Source organism: Protopterus annectens, chromosome 15.part0 (assembly GCF_019279795.1).
Source record: "Protopterus annectens isolate FY-2018-M chromosome 15.part0, PAN1.0, whole genome shotgun sequence".
NCBI classification, from domain to species: Eukaryota; Metazoa; Chordata; order Ceratodontiformes; family Protopteridae; genus Protopterus; species Protopterus annectens.
In genome coordinates, this window is record NC_056749.1 from 5954386 (window position 1) to 5975896 (window position 21511).

The 21511-nt window shown below is 43.1% G+C and overlaps 1 protein-coding gene and 1 pseudogene across 1 annotated transcript in view; one reads left to right on the forward strand and one right to left on the reverse strand.

The window, feature by feature from the left end:
- The window catches only part of CC2D1A (coiled-coil and C2 domain containing 1A), a 3016164-nt gene that overhangs the window by 509269 nt on the left and 2485384 nt on the right, over positions 1-21511 (reverse strand). The gene's annotated exons all lie outside the window — the stretch shown is intronic.
- On the forward strand, positions 19485-19635 carry LOC122790213 (annotated as a pseudogene).

A 21511-nucleotide genomic window follows, 5' to 3' on the forward strand; every position in this document is an offset into this window, starting at 1 on the left:
TGGTCTGACCTTACTAGGGAGGACAGAACACAGGGGTAAGTGCAATGCCCCCATATTAGTGAGTACTAAGTCCAGAACATTTGAGCCCCTTGTGGAAGTGCAGACTAACTGTTCTAAAACATCTGTATTGACAAAGTTTAGGAACCTCAAGACGATTGAGCTTGTGCTCATGTAAGTCGCCCACTTGATAGAAGGATACCTGAAATCTCCCATGACCAAAGTGTTTGGCTATACAGTGAGTGACTCAAGCAAGTCCAGGTAGGTGGCGTGCTTCTCATGGTTCATGGTGGGGGACCTGTAGCTAGTAATGATGTAGTAGGATGGTTCATGGTGGGGGACCTGTAGCTAGCAATGATGTAGTAGGATGGTTCATGGTGGGGGACCTGTAGCTAGTAATGATGTAGTAGGATGGTTCATGGTGGGGGACCTGTAGCTAGCAATGATGTAGTAGGATGGTTCACGGTGGGGGACCTGTAGCTAGCAATGATGTAGCAGGATGGTTCATGGTGGGGGACCTGTAGCTAGTAATGATGTAGTAGGATGGTTCATGGTGGGGGACATGTAGCTAGCAATGATGTAGTAGGATGGTTCATGGTGGGGGACCTGTAGCTAGCAATGATGTAGTAGGATGGTTCATGGTAGGGGACATGTAGCTAGTAATGATGTAGTAGGGTATTTTACCTTATGGTTCATGGTGGGGGACATGTAGCTAGTAATGATGTAGTAGGGTATTTTACCTCATGGTTCATGGTGGGGGATATGTAGATAGTAATGATGTAGTAGGGTATTTTACCTCATGGTTCATGGTGGGGGATATGTAGCTAGTAATGATGTAGTAGGGTATTTTACTTCATGGTTAGGGACACGTAGCTAGTAATGATGTAGTAGGGTATTTTACCTCATGGTTCATGGTGGGGGACATGTAGCTAGTAATGATGTAGTAGGGTATTTTACCTCATGGTTCATGGTGAGGGACATGTAGCTAGTAATGATGTAGTAGGGTATTTTACCTCATGGTTCATGGTGGGGGACATGTAGCTAGTAATGATGTGGTACGGTATTTTACCTCATGGTTCATGGTGGGGGACATGTAGCTAGTAATGATGTAGTAGGGTATTTTACCTCATGGTTCATGGTGGGAGACATGTAGCTAGTAATGATGTAGTAGGGTATTTTACCTCATGGTTCATGGTGGAGGACATGTAGCTAGTAATGATGTAGTAAGGTATTTTACCTCATGGTTCATGGTGGGGGACATGTAGCTAGTAATGATGTGGTACGGTATTTTACCTCATGGTTCATGGTGGGGGACATGTAGCTAGTAATGATGTAGTAGGGTATTTTACCTCATGGTTCATGGTGGGAGACATGTAGCTAGTAATGATGTAGTAGGGTATTTTACCTCATGGTTCATGGTGGAGGACATGTAGCTAGTAATGATGTAGTAAGGTATTTTACCTCATGGTTCATGGTGGGGGATATGTAGCTAGTAATGATGTAGTAGGGTATTTTACCTATAGTTATTTGGACCTGGAGTAGCTCAAGGCAGTCGTATTTTAACAAGTCTCGAGGAGAATTTAGATTTAATGAAGCTGGATACACCTCCACCTTTGGTTCCTTCACGCTCGTTTTGAGGTCTGAACAAGTGGAAGGCATTGTAGCCTTGCACAGCTACGCTGCTTTCTGGAGCCTTGAACTAAGTCTCGGTGACTGCACAGATGTCAGCATCTTCCAAGGTGAGGACAACTTTTAGAGAATGCATTTTCCTGTTTAGACTCCTAGCATTAAGCAGAATTTTTTTCTAACATTTGAAGTTTTTTTTGTTTTGAGATTGCCTAAAAAAGGCACTACGGGGGAGGCAAGAGTCTTTGGCAGTATTCAAAAGCCTAGAAAAGAAGGGTGAAGACCATCTCTGGCAAAGCAGCGTGGTCTGTCAACCATGTCTTCCCAGGCTGGACTGACACCAGAAGCTAAGCTAATTGTTGAAGTCAATCATTTTTTGTTTATATTGTGGCATCACTGAATCCGCGGTAGCGTTGTTACCTCACAGCAAGAGGTTTTCCTGTTCGATTCTTGGCTGGAGTGCCTTCTGTGTGGAGTCTGCATGTTCTCCCCGCGGTCAAGTGGCCTCGGAAAGACATGCGTGAATGGGTGTCGGGCTGGCAACTCGGCACCATAAAAAGTGACTGCCAATCATTAGCGGACCAGAGTTCCGCTGTGGCGACCCCTAATTGGGAAAAGCTGAAAAGAAAGAAAGAATTGTGGCATCATCCTGGGTGAAGGTAAAATGCTGCTTAGGGCTAGGGACATGCCTGCCTGGAACATACAATCTGAGAGTTCAGTCATGTCTCTTCATATAGTCCAGGGAAGTGCGTCTCAAATCATTCACTCCAGCATGTGTTATTGACAGAGTCATAATGGTAACTGTTGTTGAGTGACTTGAGTGCATGCGTGATTTAATGGATCCTGGCACCTGACAGGCAGCTGATCGTGACCTTCTCCTTGTCCAGCCTGGTAAGGGGCACATCTGTGTGTCTCACTATGGAATCTCCTATGACCAGGACATCTGGTTTTGAGGTGTTCTGTCTTAGGGGCTTATTTGCTGGTATGTGTAGTACATTTTGGTTGTGCTCTAGTGAGTTGTTTGCACCTGGGAGGTCTCTGGTCTTTTGGTAAGTTCTTAGTTAGTAACTCTGCGTATGTGAGTTCATGTGCCATGACTTTATCTTGTGTGAAAAGAGAAGCATGTGCTGACAATGTGTTTTATGTCTTGTTTATTGTTATGTGAGAGGACAGATTCCTGTTTGATAGTACAGTTACATCTCTCACATATTGTATTTGTTTGCTGCAGGAGGAAATGGTTGTCAATATACATGAGGCAATTACTATATTGCCTCAAGATGCCCATGTCAATCAGACTGGTTGGAGAAATGCTGGGAAACTGACTGTTTATTATAGCAGGTTAAACTAAGTACTGTTAGGGGGTGAGCAAGTTAAATCAGATTTTGCTCTAGGGTTAGCAAGGGGGCTTATTCTATTGAGGATTAAGGATGAAAAAGTGTGGCAATGCTGCTCTGTGCTCAGCTGAGTTTCCCACAGTGCAGCAGGAAAGCATGGCAGGGTTCCACTTAAGTTCTCTGGGAAAAAAGTTGCACCTAGGTGTTTGCTTCTATACAGGGTACTGCTAACCCCTGGTGTGCAGCTACGTGCAAACATGAGGCTTAACTACAAGTAAATGTAAACAGTTTTAACACAAACTACCAACAGAAAAGCCCCACACATGGCCTTATTTCAGCAATCCCCAACTCATGTGGGTCCCGAGCTACACATACCTGCCACATGGGTACACAAACTACCAACATAAAAGCTCCACATAGCCTTATTCCAGCAATCCCCAACTCTTGTGGGTCCTGAGCTACACACACCTGCCACATGGGTACACAAACTACCAACAGAAAAGCCACCCCACACAGCCTTATTCCAGCAATCCCCAACTCATGTGGGTCCTCAGCTACACACTTCTGCAACATAGGTACACAAACTACCAACAGAAAAGCCCCATACACAGCCTTATTCCAGCAATCCACAACTCATGTGGGTCCTGAGCTACACACACCTGCCACATGGATACATAAACTACCAACAGAAAAGCCCCCACACAGCCTTATTCCAGCAATCCCCAACTCATGTGGGTCCCGAGCCACACACGTATACCACATGGGTACACAAACTATCAACAGAAAAGCCCCCCACACAGCCTTATTCCAGCAATCCCCAACTCATGTGGGTCCCGAGCCACACACTTATGCCACACGGGTACACAAACTACCAACAGAAAAGCCCCACACACAAACTTATTCCAGCAATCCCCAACTTATGTGAGTCCTGAGCTACACACACCTGCCACATGGGTGCAGGGACGCCCTCTTAGGTTCATAGGTTCATACTAGGCTATCTGCCCAAGGGCATTTATAAGCCTAGCCCATAGTTATGTGGCTTTCGCCACCCCTTTAGTTTGAATAAAAACTATGCCTATCATTTTTCTGTGCCTCTGTCAAGCAGTGACACTGAAGTAATCCCTGGGGTATATCTGCGATCTCCCATCCATTGGTCAAGATTCCTCTTGAACAAGGCCAGCGAGGTGCTCTGCCTCACATGTACCGGGATTTTGTTCCACAGCATAGGGAGTCTCTGGGTGATGAATCTGTCCCTCCAGCACGTTCTATTTATAACCGTGTCAAGGTTTAAGTCTCCGCCCTTGTGGTTCTGAGGGATCTAGATTTTTTGAGGTGAAGCATATTCATCAAATCTGGGTTTGACATGGCCTTATATGTCAGGCACAGGTCACCTCTGAGCAAGCGGTATGAGACTGAATAGAGCTGGAGTTCTTTCAGTCGGGCAGCATAAGACATATTTTTGAGCCCCTTTATCCTTTTGGTGAGGAACTTTTGGGGCCTTTCAAGCTGCATCAGGTGTCTGGTCAGATACATTCCGAGCGGGGCATTGTACTCAATCATAGGTCTAATGAAGGATGAGTACAGGGGGACGATGACCTCCCTTGATCTAGATGTGAATCCCTTCATGATCAGGTGGGCGATATAGAAGGTTTTCCTAACTACTTTAGCAACATGAGTGTCAAGCGAAGGCTACTGTCAACTTGGGTCCCCAGATCCCTGATGATTTTTCTGTGCTCAGTGGATTGCCACCTATATGGTAGCTAGGGGTAACCTTGTTTTTCCCGAAGGGTATGACTATGCATTTTTTGGCGTTTAACTTCAGGCCATGGCTCTGGCACCAGTTATCCGTTTCTGTGAGGCCCTTCTGGAGGATATCTGTGTCAGATGTGTTTTCGACTATGGCGCCCAGTTTGCAGTCATCTGCAAACTTTGTCAGCCATAACCCTCCTGTGTTTGCTTGTACTTCAGAAAAGTAGATGCCGAACAAGAGTGGACCCAGGACTGAGCCCTGTGGGACACCACTTGTGACAGGCTTTGAGTCTGACATGGCTCCAGCAACTCTGACCCTGTGGGTTCTGTCGCTTAGCCAGTTTGCAACCCATCTTGTGATGTATGGGTTTACATTCAAGCTGATGAGTTTTTCGATGATGCCTGAGTGGGGTATTGTGTCAAGGCCTTTGCCAGGTCGAGGTAGGCTGTATGGACTGCCTTTCCCTCATCAATGGCCTTGGTGACTGTCTCGAAAAAGTCAACCAAGTTTAAGAGGCAGGATCTGCCTTTGACAAAGCCAAACTGGGTTGGATCCAAAGTCTGCAAGTTCCCTATGTCTTTATTTATGAGTTCCATTATGATCCTCTCCATGGCTTTGCAGATAAGGCTTGTCAAGCTAATGGGGCGGTAATTTCCAGGGTCTGTGGAGGCACCGCCCTTATGAAGTAGGACCACAGTCACCGTCGCCACTCCTTGGGTATGTATCCTGAGGTGAGGCTAAGATTAAACAGCTGTCCTAACTGTGGGTTTAATTCCTCGTTGAGTTCATGAAACACACAGCCGGGGACACCATCCGGTCCCATGGATGCTGTGTTTTTGCCTTAGTGAGGGCAGTTCTCACCTGGGCGTTGGAGATGTTTGGGGGGCTACAATCCTCTGGAATAGATATCTCTCCTTTTGGGGGGGGAGGGGGGGAGTTTGCACTGAACCTGTCAGCCAGTATGTTAGCAATGTGTGTAGGTTCAGTAATTTCCACATCATTTTGAACTAATTCTGAGCATATCTGGGAGTTTCCTCCTAGGTTTCTAACATAGCTAAAGAAGGCCTTATGATTGTCTTTAGAGTCCTTGGCGATTTTTCTCTCAAAATTTGCCTTGGATGATTTTATGAGAGCTCTTTGTTTTTTACTTATAATGATCAAAGGTGTCTTACCTTTCAAGGATTTTGCTCTATCTTGTAGTAGCTTCCTCCTTTTGTTGTAGAGCTTGTTTATGGCTACATGTAAGATGTCTGATTTTATTGCTGAAGTGATATGAAACAGTGGAGATTCAGCAAGTCTGAATGCAGCCTGTGCTATTTAAGGCAGAAGGAGCAATGATACGTAGTGTGGAATGAAGCAGTCACAGCAGCAAAAGAAAAACTGACATTTTGAAAAAGTTGTACAAGTAGCCATAGATCTAGTAGAATGGGCCTTTGGTTTAATTGGCAACAACTTGTTTTGACTTAAAGATAAAGGAAATACATCTGAGTAACCATCTGGATAAGAAAACTTTTCTTCCAAGTTTGTTGACAGCAAATGATACAAACAGCTAATGTTCTTTTATTTATGATTTTGCTCTGTGGAGCTAAAATCTCAACGGTCTGTGTAAGTTTAGGGTATGAAGGATATACTCTCTCAGACGGAACGATCTAGAAGGAAACAGGCAAATGTTTACTCTGGTTCAAATTATTTTCCAAAGTGACCTTTGGAATGAAAGCAGGGTTAGTTTGGAGATACCTTGTCTACAATACAGGTCCGAAGAAGGAATAGGTTCTTTTACTGGAGGGTGTAGGAGAAAGGTTCTTAAGGTCTTATATAATTCATGAATGACAATGGAATGGGAGCTAAAGCCATTATGAAAGACAGATATGGAAGCTAGTTCAACTTACTAGAACCTGCATCGATTCCTTGGTCAGCTCCCCAAATAGGAAATACATTTCTATTTACTTATACATTTCTTATTAACTATGCCTGTATTTATTTTGAGATGCAGAAAGTATGCGAATGACACTCTGACATATAAAATGGCCCTTCATTGTTAAGGGATGTGGAGAAACCACCAGCTAGTTAACTTCAAGGTGAGCTAGTACAGGTGGACGTGATCAGACATGGATCTAGAAGTCAAGGGTGCTTTGTTACGTGAAGCATTAGCAAAGGAAAACAGTGCCATGGCCAGTATGGGGCAATGAGGATAATGGTGGTTTTGCATGCTACAACGTTCTGTAAGAAATATGGACATTGGGGGAAGAGGTGGAAAGGCATAGAGAAGTCTAATAGGCCACTGCCTGACTAGATCTCTTGGGAACTGTCCCCCTGGATAGATCAGGGTGAAGTAGCTGCTGTATTTGGTGTTGGTTGGGGATACAAATAGATTGCAGCAAGACTGGCTCCAGCAACTGAATATCTGACAAGCTACTGTAGAATTGAGAGACCACTCATAAGATGACAAGATGGACTTGCTGAGCCAAACTTCTAGGTAGCTGGTCTTTCCTTGAATGTACACTGCAATGAGAAGATGATACAAAGGGATCAGTACTGCCAAAACCTTACAACCTCTCAGTAACGGGGGTCAGATCTGGTTCCTCCTTTCTTGTTCAAATACAGACACATTGTCTGGATGATGATCACTCCTGTGGCTAGAAGCTCCTGGAACTCTTGCAACACCAGAAGAACCACGCTCATCTGCAGGATACTGACATGAAGATTGGCCATTCCTTGGACCATTCTCCCCTTGGACTGCCCTTACACCAAAGAAGAGCTATCCATGTATGAACTGTAGATGATGTTAGCCACCACTTCAAATCAGCCTTGCTCACTTGAGTGACGATGACTGCAGTGGATGGGTGGTCTGACGTTTGACACCCCTGGACTCTGAGTAACCACTGAAGGATGTGAATTATGAGAATGGGCAAAACTTACTATGACTATCATGCAGGCCATCAATCTGAGGACCCGGATAACCAACATTGCTAGTAGAAATGAATGAGTCAGAAGAATGTACACATAAACTTTAGGTGACTGTATTCACTCTAATGGGATATTTATTATGCATTTTGTGGTGTCAAATGGCATTTGAAAAACAGAAATGATTGGATTGTTTAAAGATTTTTTTGTAATTTACATAAACTAAGAATAGGCAGAGCTGAAGGAAGTAGACTCTGGTTTTGATAACAGACTCTCTGGTCACAGCAGAGAGAACAGAATCATCCAAACATGGGAAAACAGAGATCCTTCAGATACTCGAATGGGCTGCAAATATTTGCTGAACAGCTGACGGGACTGTGCTGAGACTGAAGGGCACAACTTTGAACTGAAAGTGATTGCCCCCAAGTCAGAACTATAGAAATCTGGATGTCTTTGCTATCTTGATGTGGAGGTAGGCATCCTGGAGATCAACTGAGCAGATCAAATCATTTGCTTTCGGGTAGGTAACCTCACTTGCATTGTGATCATTCTGAATGGAGTTTTTCTGTCATGAAGGTTTAAGCTTCTGAGGTGTAGGACTGGCCTGAGGTCCTTGCTTTTCTCTGGAACTAAGAAGAATCATGGGACAGATGCCTGCTCTTCTGGTGGGACCTCTGGAATGGCTCATTTTTCAAAGAGAAAACAAATTCTCTTTTTTTCCAGTTTTCTTTGGTGAGACTCCCACAAGAAACCTGAGTGATGGCCACTTATGTGGATGAGTGGAGGGATAGATGGCCTCTAACTGTGTCCAGAATGAAGTAACCAGGCAAGTGTTCAGTGTTGTTTGTTTAAAAAGGGATCATTATATCCTTATTTCAGTGAACCACCCAACCTCTGGGAGAGTGTCCATTAAAGAGACAGCCTCTGCTATGGCTACCGTTGCCTGAAGTGCAGATAAAGGGTTGATGTCTGGGAACACTGAACCATATGGATTTGTTTTTTTTCTCATTCCTTTTGTAGGATCTTTGAGGAATCTGAAATTTGACACTTGCGTAAGACAGTGTCTTTCCTTTTAGCTCAAATGCCAACACACTTTTCTTACACAGGGAAACCAAATAGAGGGGGACCATCATAAGGAGCAGTAGTGAGGAACTTGACATTATCTGCAAAGTTACAAAGGCAGAACCAGGCATAACATTTCTTCAGAACACCTGTGCTCGCAACACTGCTGTTCCATCATCAGCATCATAACAGCTGCATTAAGAGGTCTGTGAAGTTCACCATCAAATACACTTGGGGTCTCCAACAGTTTCCTAGACTCAGCTGAGGGAGGCTTCTGCAACGAGGCTAAAGCTTATTCAGATAAATCTCTTTGGAAGTGGTTCATATGAGTAGCACACATTTCAATGCTCTCAGCATAAAAGTACCCAAGGTGTATGCCCATTTTCACATTCTCTCCACTGCCCTGGACTTCTTTATGGAAGGATGGATAGCAGCTACCTTGTCAGACAGCGTCTTCTTAACAGCTGCTGCTACAATCAAAGAATCTCCCTTGGATCAGTGCGGTCTATCATTTGGAGGCCAGAGAATTTTGTTGGGCTTCTTAGGTGTAGCTTCAGAGGAAACGGGTTCCTTTCATGCCTTCCTTCAAGCCATATATCTATCAGATGGTCAGCAGGAGGGACCACCCATGAGGGAGAGGGTGCAAAATGATATGCCTCAAACAAAGCCTACTCATACTGAGAGTGGGTGGCTCTATGAGTCATGATCCCTTCTGCCTCATCAATTCCAGGATCTCACCAAATGTGTCACCTTCAGGAGGGGATAGGAGTAACCATCTCGCTTACCTAAGTCAGTGTCATAAGTGAGAGCCTCTGTAGGAGGGTCTATGTGCCTCCTCTTGCGTGTTTTTCCTTTTGAGAACATCAGATTCCACAGGAGACACCAAATAACCTTTGCAGTTTTTTTTTTTTTTTTGAGGCTATCTGCACTGCTCTGACCATGGGATTAACAGATTGCAGGATATCATGGGCTGCAGATGATACCCCTGGAGGCTATACAATTGTTCTCGGGGAGAACTCATCATCCTTCCACAGTGACAAAAGTCAACCCCAGCTCTGGTGGCACTTGGGAGCTCCAACTGGGTGCCATGGTACAGTGAAGGGGAAGGAACCCTTGATACTAGAAAAACTGGAGGGCCCCAATGAGAAAATCAGTACAGAGAGCATGGAACCTTAACACTGACACTACAGGAAGGGCCATTGAGGACAGCTTAACACTCTAATACTTCCTGAAGTGCCACAGAGGATGGTGATGAACAGCTGGCACTGAGTGGCTGCCACTGAGATTTAGCCTACATTCAGGGTCTCAACACTGAATGAATCAGACACAACAGCACAGGTGCCAAACTCGAGGTATCAGTAGGCACCAAGTCCAGAGGGTCCAGATGATGACTTTGATCCTAGACCTCTGGTGCCAAAACATGGACAGGGAAGGAGTAACAACCGATGAAGAAGGGGCAGCCCAATCCACTCTTGAAACAAAGGGGGATGGGATGACACCCAAATCAATCTCTCTTTTCAAAAAGGCCCTGTGCATCTATTTCCAATCAACATCAGAAGTACTTCTGAAGGACTTGAAAGACTATGGATGAAGATGAAGATGTTGTGGGGATGAAATAAGGCAGTTCTTTAGAAGGGACGGACTAATCTGCTTTTCTTTTTTGGGGTCCTGAGTCCTTGTATTTCTCTCTCTATTTTTCTTTCTTTTTACTGGGCTTGTCTGGTGATTGTTCAGGAGAAAGTAACTTGGTGAGGATCAGTTTGTTCTTTTGGTTACAAAGGAATGTAGGCCAAAGGGCCTACAGACTGAGCAATCTGTCTAGAGGTGTTCCAGCTCCAGACACACCACAAGAGATATCGCGGGTATCCTGGAGTAGAATTTTATGGCCATATTTGGCACATTTCCTGAAGCTCTTTTTTTTTTGGGGCTTTTCAGGTTTATCCAACATAAAATTGAAGAGACAATATTACATATGCATACTAACTAATATAACCACACAGTACGAAACAGTAACTAAACAAAATAACTGTACTAAGTATCCTTTTATAGATATATTTAAAGGTGCATACAAGTACTATTAACTAGTTTAAAGATGTCTGTTTTATACACACACACACACATATATATATATATATATATATATATGAGAGAGAGACACACACACACATTATTACAATACAAGTTGTCAGTTAGTCCCCTGCCTATATACTGCAATTACGAGAAAAATACACACTATGTAGTAACAGGAAGAAAGGAGCTGTACAAGATAAAAAAAACCTGAAAGGTTTATATATACTATATATATATATATATATATATATATATATATATATATATATTCTCTGAAGTACAGGCCAACATTAAGGGACTCTGGCTAACAAAGTTTGCAGATGACTGCAAACTGGGAGCCATTATTGAATCCCCAAATGATGTGGATATTCTACAAAAGGGCCTTACAGAAACAGATGCCTGGTGCCAGAGCCATGGGCTCAAGCTTAATGCCAAGAAATGTATAGTCATCCCCTTTGGAAAAAAAACATGTACCCATGAACTACCACATAGGTGGCAGTACACTAAACATCGAAAGTGTGATAAGAGACTTAGGGACACAAGTTGACAGTGGTCTCACTTTCGATAACCACATAGCCACAACAGTCAGGAAATCCTTCTACGTGGCACACCTCATCACTAAGGGCTTTTCATCCAGAAAAAAGGAGGTCATTGTCCCACTGTACTCATACCTCATTAGACCCATTATAGAGTATAATGCCCCATTTGGTATGTACCTCACAAGACATCTGCAACAGCTGGAAAGGCCACAGAAATACCTCACTAAAAGAATCACAGGCCTAAAGCAGATGCCATATGCTGACCGTCTAAAAGAACTCCAGCTATACTCTGTGGCATATCGTCTACTCAGAGGCGATCTCTGCTTAACATACAAGGCCATGTCAAACCCTGAGCTGTTGGACATGCTCCACTTAAAGAAATCCCAATCCCTCAGAGCCACACGCACCAGGGATCTAAACCTTATCATCACATTGAACAAAACTTGCTGGAGGGATAGGTTCCTGACCCAGAGACTCCCCATACTCTGGAATAGACTGCCCATACATGTCAAGCAGAGCACCTCATTAGCCCTCTTCAAAAGGAACCTTGATGATTGGATGGGAGATAGGAAATTCACCCTGGGGATCATGTCAGTCACCCTGCTAGACAGGGGCCCAGAGAAGTAAATATTGTGGGAAAAAATTTCCAGGGAATTGTTATGGCTAGGCTTGCATAGGCCTTAGGGCCGATAGCCTAGTACCAACCTATGAACCTATATACAAGTTTTCAAAAACTTCAAAAATATGGCAGAGTTCTATATACTGATAAATGAGGTCTGGGGAGAGCTGCTATACACATGGGGATTATGGAAGGGGAAATCTTAAAGGAACCTGAGGCTAAAATAATACCAATGCTGGATAAGATCCGACAAGTGGCTCAATGTCCCATCAGTTGAATCAGACGGACCAGAGGTATAGATCCATTAGTGTGCGCCAGCCCTACGGAAGATACAGACAGCAAGGACTGTTCAACAGCAAAGGGAATCATGACATGCTTCTTACAAAAAACACAGATCCAAAGACAGAGGGGCTTTCCAATGAAAAAAACAGTGAAACGCATCACTTCAACAATGGCCTAGAAATTAAGTCATTGTGACACTGCCAAGAGGTATACTTACAAAAGACAGCAGTCCAAGACCCTCCATAGTAAAAGACAAATGATTCAGAAGTCTGCTGTTACATATGGAAAAAAATAAGTCACCAGGTACGTTCATGTTGACATTTACATGCAAATCAGACACTGCCACAACCCTCCTCAAACACTGCAAGTTATAACAATATACCACGGACTCCATCCCAGCCTTTCTGTTTGCACTTATTCAGCTGATAGCACTCCAGTGCCAACAAGGTCTGATATGGATTTTATGATCTTCAGGTTTAATATCAGTGTGATGACTGTTAAAGCCATGGAGACAAGATAGGTATAAGTTAGTGACCAGCCTTTTCATTTCAGTGAACCCAAACTATTGAATCCCTATCAAAAAAAAAAGGCAGGAGAAGAAAGGCCAGAAGATGGAACACATTCACTGTTGAAAAGTGAGGACAATGAAAGCAGATTCTACAGGTACATCCCTTAGATTATACAACGCTATGAAGGACACAATCTCTTAGTATAATTATAGGGCAAACCTGCTGCTATGAGATGTACACTCTGAGCCATTACACGTGTTTAACCAATAAGGAAAAGCTAATGAATCTTCATTCCAACAGGACTATCCCAGTGTAACTGCAAACTGTGTCTGTGATTTTCAGAATTCTGTTTTCAGTTACTAAGCTGCCAAGGTGAACTCAGTCCCATGTTATTGGTAACTTTATGAATTCATCTCTGGATGTTTTCAGAGCAACATACCTACTCACATGTACATCCGTACACAGAGATACTACTCGCTACATATTCACACCTGCTTATACCTATAAGTATTCAAACGTTTATGCCCAGACAGAAATGAAGACAATCCTCTGACACTTTTTTTCTTGTTTGTTTCTTCTGTGAGTAGAAGGATAACACGAAGCTAAGGACAAGACAGCCCAAATCAGGCTCTGCTCCCAGTCTGGAAGGCAGGAGCAGGAATCCATCTTGTTACAACACAGAGCAAACAGAGGATCTGGAATGAAATTAAAAATATAGTAAACAGCCACTGACCTGACAGCAACTCTAAGAAAAAGTAAGCTTTTGCAGCAGCTGACACACTCAAAACAGGCATATTTATTACTATAACTCCGTTTTGAAATGGTCCACATGGACTGATCATTCTAAGTACTAAAAGGTTTTTCCAAATACCTTTCGCTATTGTTCTAGAAAAAGTGAATTCTGAGGTGTGGAATATAAAGATGTTTGTGTGAACTACCACAGACAAATGGTCATTTTTTCATCATTAAAGCTACCCAACAATTTCAAACAAAAAATACCCATTCCTGAGTTCGTTCTGCGTATTTACATGCTGAAAAACACTCAGCCAACAAATGGAGTCTCCAACAACAACACATGTACTAGAGTCCATGTGACCTCACATTCCTCAAGTGCCATTTAAGGCTTCTTCAAAAGTATATGGGATGACCATAATACAAAAGGAAAGGTACGTCAATATTAAAATGGCAGAGGAGGTGCTCTGCAAAAAATAAGACAAAGGAGATGCATTTCTTAACTATTTCAGCCACTAAATATAAACAAGAACAAATTTTAGTAAAGGAACAAATAACTGCCATTGTAAGCAGGTCCAACAATGAGTCCTCCTGGATCACAACAAAGAAGGCCGCTACTTGCCTCCACTTGAAAGATACCACTAAACAATCTGAGTTACTAATGGCTGAAGCCAGTTTTACAGCAGGATGCAAAATTCATCAAGTTTGCTCTCCACATGAACTGAGAACAGGAACAGTTACAGACGTTCTTGCACTTGAAGCAGCTTTGGGAAACCTAGCAGATGGCAAGACATGTTTCATTCCAACTCTGCAGGGATTGAGGAGAAATCTTTGCTTCATTTCACAAGCTTTACCATACAATGGCTATAGTGCCAAGGATAATTACTACTGCCACAAACAACGATCAATGTGTATTCAACAAGCACTCAAAAACATAAGCCGAAATGGACTATGAAAAAAACAGAAAACAACCACTATTCTGACAATACAATCCAAAACAAACCTGTTAGCAAGCGAAAGATGTTCTGTGAAGAAAAGGGCAATGCAGTGAATAAGTCACGAACGAACCACCATGGACATCCAAAATACTCTTAAAATCCTTTATTAAAACGAACTCTCGATAAAAAGGAAATGTTTGTAGCAAAGTCCTTGTGGAAAAATATGTAGACACAAAAAGATACACCATTCAGGATGGATAAGCGCTTTCGGGTTTTCCCTTCCTCAGATCCTGTTACAAATGAAAAAGGTGTTCCATTTAAGGAAGGCCTGACCAATCAAGACATTCACACAAACTGACACTTTCAGTGTAAGCCAGAGGCAAGACATCCTACCAGAAACATGATGAAGAAAATACACCCTCCCTGTGATCCAGTCAGTGGAAAAACTTTAAGTACAAATTAAGGCATTGCTTCACTGGGTGTGCATTTACTTTACAACCAACCATAAGCTAATCACCCTTGATATCCACATCCCACCCCCACCCCCCATTAAGGAAACCACACCGACCATAAGCTAATCAACCTCAATATCCACATCCCACCCCCACCTTCCATTAAGGAAACCACAGTAAGAAATTTCTCCAAAGCCAACTTCATGCTTCTTAAGACAGAAGTAGTGAACTTCATGACACCCATGCAGATGGACAATACAGTTACAACAGCTGAATCCTACACAAATGCTCTCTATAAGCACCTACATGAGTGCATGGATCGTGCTATTCCAAACAGAACCAAGATGCTAGCCTCCAAAAAAAGGAAGCCAATCTGGTGGTCCCCTGCCATAAACAAACTGTACAACAGAAGGAAGAAACTGTTGCAAAAGAGAGTAAAATCCCATGAGTGGAGGAGCTCCCTGGTCAGCCTCAGTAAGAAGCTGAGATCCCTTATAAAATCTTCCAAAGCTAGCTACGAAAATAAAATTGCCACTAATTCCAAGGACAACCACAAAGCATTCTATAGCTATGTCAAGAATCTCAATGGCAACACCCAGATCTGCTCTGAGTTACAGCACAAAGGCATGAAAATTACAGAACCAACTGATATTGCCAACATCCTGGCAGATAGGTTCAGTGCTAACTTTACCACCCCCTCACTCCCTAAAGGGCCTATATCTATACAGGAAGAATGCAGAGTCCCTGTAATCACAACTACGCAGGTGAAAGCTGCACTCTCTAAAGCCAAAAACACAACATCCATGGGACCGGACAACATCCCAGGCTGCGTTTTACACGAACTTCAGAATGAACTGACGTCCCACTTAAGCACCATGTTCAATAATAGCCTAGCATCAGGCTTTGTGCCCACTGAATGGCGCACAGCAACAGTTATCCCACTCCACAAAGGGGGAGCCACCACTGATCCCGGGAACTATAGACCTATTAGCCTGACGAGCCTGGTCTGCAAAGCCATGGAACGTATCATCATGGAACTCATAAACAAAGACATTGGTAACCTCCAAACTCTGGATCCCACCCAGTTCGGGTTTGTGAAAGGCAGATCATGCCTCCTGAACTTGATCGTCTTCTTTGAGGCAGTCACCAAAGCCGTAGATGAGGGTAAAGTGGTTCACACAGCCTATCTTGACCTCGCCAAGGCTTTCGACACCATCCCCCATTCTGGAATTATAGCTAAACTCAATAAACTAGGCATAAATCCCTACGTCACAAGATGGGTTGCCAACTGGCACACTGACGGAACCCACACTGTAAAAGTTGCAGACTCCAAATTTGACCTCAAACCAATGACAAGTGGAGTACCACAGGGTTCCGTCCTGGGACCGCTCCTGTTTGGTATCTACTTCTCTGAAGTACAGACTAACACAGAAGGCCTCTGGCTAACGAAGTTCGCAGATGACTGCAAACTAGGAGCCATAGTCAAGTCCCCAAATGATGTGAACATCCTACAGAAGGCCCTCTGAGACAGATGCCTGGTGTCAGAGCCATGGCCTCAAGCTCAATGCCAAAAAGTGCAGTGTCATCCCCTTTGGTAAAAACTCTGTAACCTTGAACTACCACATAGGCAGCAATCTACTTAACACCGAATGCGTGATAAGAGACCTTGGGACCCAGGTGGACAGTAGTCTCGCCTTTGATAGTCACATCACCACAGTAGTCAGGAAGTCCTTCTATGTGGCACACCTCATCATAAAAGGGCTCTCGTCCAGGAAAAAAGAGGTCATCGTTACCCTCTACTCATCACTCATTAGACCCATTATAGAGTACAACGCCCCTTTTGGAATGTACATCACAAGACATCTGCAGCAGCTGGAAAGGCCACACAAGTACCTCACAAAGAGGATTACTGGACTCAAACAAATGCCCTACACTGACCGCCTCAAAAAACTCCAGCTTTACTCCGTAGCATATCGCCTACTCAGAGGTGATCTCTGCCTAACATATAAAGCTATGTCAAACCCAGAGCTGTTGGACATGCTACACCTAAAGAAATCCCAATCCCTCCGAGCTACACGCTCTAGGGACCTATACCTTGTCACCACGATAAACAGGACATGCTGGAGGGATAGATTCCTATCCCAGAGGCTTCCCATACTCTGGAACAGGCTACCCATCTATGTCAAGCAAAGTTCTTCATTAGCACTCTTCAAGAAAAATCTTGATGAGTGGATGGGAAATAGGAAATACACCCCAAGGATCACTTATGTGTCTCTGCTTGTCAGTGGCACAGGAAAATAACTTTCTTGGGTGGCGTAAGCCAGGGAACTTTGTTGGCTAGGCTTGCATAGGCCCTTGGGCCGATAGCCTAGTATCTACCTATGAACCTATGAACAAATAAACGCTGCTCTAATAGAGTGGGTACCAGACCTTTTTCTTCATAAGAGTTAAAGAATTAATACAACACCTTAGTTTAAAATAGTAGATTAGCACTGTTTCAGTCAAGTAAGTCTTGTGACATAAAAGGCAGTTGTTCACAGTACATGAACCATAGCTGAACAGCCTAGACTAATCACAGTGCCTATATGAGCTAACACCTCCAGCTCATGCCAATACGGTGTTTCTCTGCGGGAGGTAAAGGGGGGGGCACACCTTTCCTTGGCTCAAAGCAGGCTGATAAACTAAGGGAGAAAGAACACACTTACTTTTAACTCAAATCAGTGGCAAACTTTAAAGCGTTTGGTCTTTAAAATAGGTTTTAATGGTACCACAGCATTAAGTCCAGGTTCACGATCAGCTCGTAGACTGATGATCCAGCCAATTTCAGCAACTTCAGTGCGGTTCTGCACATGTCCTCTCCTTATGTTTTCAGGAATCGACTGTAGCGCCATAAACGTGAAGGAGTGTACAGCATGCATTTTAACATGTGTTATAGCACTGGTCTTTTCTGAATGGGCAATGTGACGTACATAGAGAAGGATTCTTTCTTTAAAGTGGCAATCAGTGTTCCCTATATAGAAGGCGTTGCATTTCTGATAGTCAGCCACATATAGCAGATGCTTGCTATTGGCAGGCCAGAGACTGGCTGGTGAGCAGCCTTACATGTTCCACAGGTAACAGTGCCATTTCTGACTTCAGCATGCTGAGCTCTCCTAGTAGTTCCATCTTTATACCACAAAAGTCGCTTGATATTCTTTTTATTTTTGAAGGTACATCTGCCATGTACGTGACATTCCCATTCAGAAAAGACCAATGCTTTAGCACACCATGTTAAAATGCATGCTGTACACTCCTTCAAGTTTATGGCGCTACAGTCGATTCCTGAAAACATAAGGAGAGGACATGTGCAGAATAGCACTGAAGTTGCTGAAATTGACTGGATCATCAGTCTACGAGCTGATTGTGAACCTGGACTTAATGCTGTGGTACCATTAAAACCTATTTTAAAGACCAAACACTTTAAAGTTTGCCACTGATTTGAGTTAAAGTGTGTCTCCCTTACTATATCAGCCTGCTTTGAGCCAAGGGAAGGTGTGCCCCCCCCTTTACCTCCCGCAGAGAAACACCGTATTGGCATGAGCTGGAGGTGTTAGCTCATATAGGCATTGTGATTAGTCTAGGCTGTTCAGCTATGGTTCATGTACTGTGAACAACGGCCTTTTATGTGACAAGACTTACTTGACTGGCACAGAGTGCTAATCTACCATTTTAAACTAAGGTGTTGCATTAATTCTTTAATTCTTATTAAGCAAGAGGACTGGTATCCGATCTAATAGAGCAGCATTCACTTATAAAGTAAATGACACCCAGTGAAGCAATGCCTTAATTTGTACTTAAAGGTTTTCCACTGACTGGATCACAGGGAGGGTGTATTTTCTTCATCATGTTTCTGATAGGATGTCTTGCCTCTGGCTTACACTGAAAGTATCAGTTTGTGTGAATGTCTTGATTGGTCAAGCCTTCCTTAAATGAAACACCTTTTTTTCAGTTGTAACAGGATCTGAGGAAGGGAAAACCCAAAAGTACTCATCCATCCAGAATGACGCACCTTTTTGTGTCTTTACCTATTTTTCCACAAGGATTTTGCTACAAACATTTCCTTTTTATCGAGGGTTCGTTTTAATAAAGGATTTTGGATGTCCACGGTGGTTCGTTCGTGACTTATTCACTGCACTATTCTGACAATGGTTAAAAACACACAAACCAATAAATCAAAATAACCACTTGACGACCAGCAAAAGGAAAAACAGCAGCACCAATGCAGGAATTAGCGTGTTCTATATTTTAATCTCCATTTTCGCCTGTTACAGACTTCATCAGATGTACACAATAGCTTTTTTTCACTGTTTTTTTATAGTACTTCTTATAGCTCTCTATAAGGGATGTTTGACAGCAACCTAACAAACAAGGGCTTCTACATGGAAAGTCCATAATCTGCACCATTAAAAGAAGGAAAAAAAAAACAATAAAACAAACCTTACAACACACATCACATCATAAATCCCAAAATGTCTGCCTGCATAAACAAGCTATGTAAACGAAAATCTAATAAATCTAAAAAGAACCAAGGGCACCTACAAGAAGTGGAAAAATAAAAGGCAAATAAAAAATCCTGCAAGTAAAGAAAGTAGCATGCCAGGGTGGGGGTGAATGATGGAGAATACCAGTACAACTCTGAGTGATGGATTACTCAGCTCATGCTTTGATGAAGAATGCAGATAGCTGCCAGAACTAATGTGAATCACAAGACACACTGATCATCACTTCAAACACACTTTGTGGTCCTGGGTTACTCCAGGGGCTATGCCTGTCTGACAGTCATTGTGCCTTCCATCTCCCCCAGCGGTGTCCCCTCCAAACAAGGGGGGGGTGGCCAGGGTGTAGAGGGAGCCTGTTGCAGGCTCCCTGTCCTACCAGGGCAAGACACAGACAGAGGAGGAGCATCCACCACCCAGAGCCATGACGTCTACCTGAGCCACATGGCGACCAACTCCCAGGTAACCCACTCAGGCGGAAGAGTGATGGCATGGGCCACTTAGCTGCCCTCCCAAGTGGCGTGGCTCAACATTAGCCTGTCCGGTTCCCAGGATCTGAGGTGGGATCAGGTGTCTCTCCTCTACCATCCAAAATCCGGCAAGGGTGTGGGTTTGGTTTGGGGAGGGGCAACACATCAGTCCCCGTGACCAGCGCCTCCATGACCAAGCTCGGAATGCAACCTCAGAGCAGACTTGGTAACATGCCAAATTTAAGCAAATTACCAAGTGGCGGAAAAGAACCTAACCAGGATTCCCTCCTTTATTAGTACTCAAAGACCACAAAATGGACTAAGAAAATCATCCAGTTAAACCTATAAAAGGGAAAAAAAAGGAAGGTAACTGACATCTCTGACCAGAGATGTTCACTGGTAAAATGGGGCATTAGTGAACCATTAAAATATCACCTAAACAATAAATAAAAATATGAAACAAAGACATTAGGTTCTCACCATAATGTTCCATCTGTGTTGTCCATTTTCATTCTTCCTCAACAAATGGGTTTGGATCAGACCATCTGACATGACTCGACCATTTTTTAGAGCTTGTGGATAGTCAAAACTCTCCAGCTTCTCCCGTACCCAAAGTGCCCTCATCCTTTACCATACCTCAGATCTTGTTTGCTGACCTTTTGCTTATTAGAAACCAAAGGACAACCATTATATGAGAAACCAACATCTGGAGCTCAAAGGCAGGAACACTGCTTCTCTAAGCATCGTCTCATTCTGCCAGAAGTCACAAACAAAATGGTAGGGGGTTGGAGGGAGGGAAGCTGAGGAAGAATTAAAATGGACAATACAGATGGAAAGTTATGGTGAGTAGATAACTTCTTTATCTGATGTCAATTTTCATTCATTCCTCAACAACTGAGACAGCCCCCAGTTAAATCCCAGGAGGACTCTTAAGGAAGGATATACCTGAGCATCATTTAGTCAAAGGCTGCTACTTCCCTAGAGACCAGATCTAATTTGCAATGAACAATAAAGGGATGAGGATTAGCCCAAGTTGCAGCTGCACAAATATCATCCAAGGAAGATCTAGATAAAAATACTGCAGAAGATGCCACAGACCTGGTGGAATGTGCTTTTGGATGATTTGGCAAAGACACTCAATTTTGATTCCAAAAAGGAGATAAATAATTGATTTGATTTTCTGAAATTTCCATCCTGTGTAAGCAGAAACATAACTGTCTGTGAACATCCAACAAGTGTAACATGTATTCCCCTTTGTGAAATCTGAAGAGAGAAATCTGGAAGTTTGATAGATTGACTAATGTTGGATTCTGACACCACCTTAGGAAGGAAGGATGGGTTGGTTCATAACAATACCCTATATCTATGAAAAATTAAATAAGGAGGCTTAAAAGATGGGGTTTGAAGTTCAGGTGGTCACCCAACAGTCAACTACCTATTTAAGTGGTGCAGTTTGAAATATTTTCTGCTTAAAAACCTCAGCTTTGGCCGGCTAAGATCTAGCTGTATTCAACTGGACGTATAAGAGAACTTAAGTACCTTTTATCTGCACTTTTTTCAAATACAGTATTTAAATTGATTTAAATTGTGTTGCATGAATATTAACTCAAGTGGAAGTTTTGACTCTGTTCTTCAGTTAGTGCTTGCTTGAATTTTGTCTGTTAGTAATTGCAGGTGTGAGTCTGCATGTCC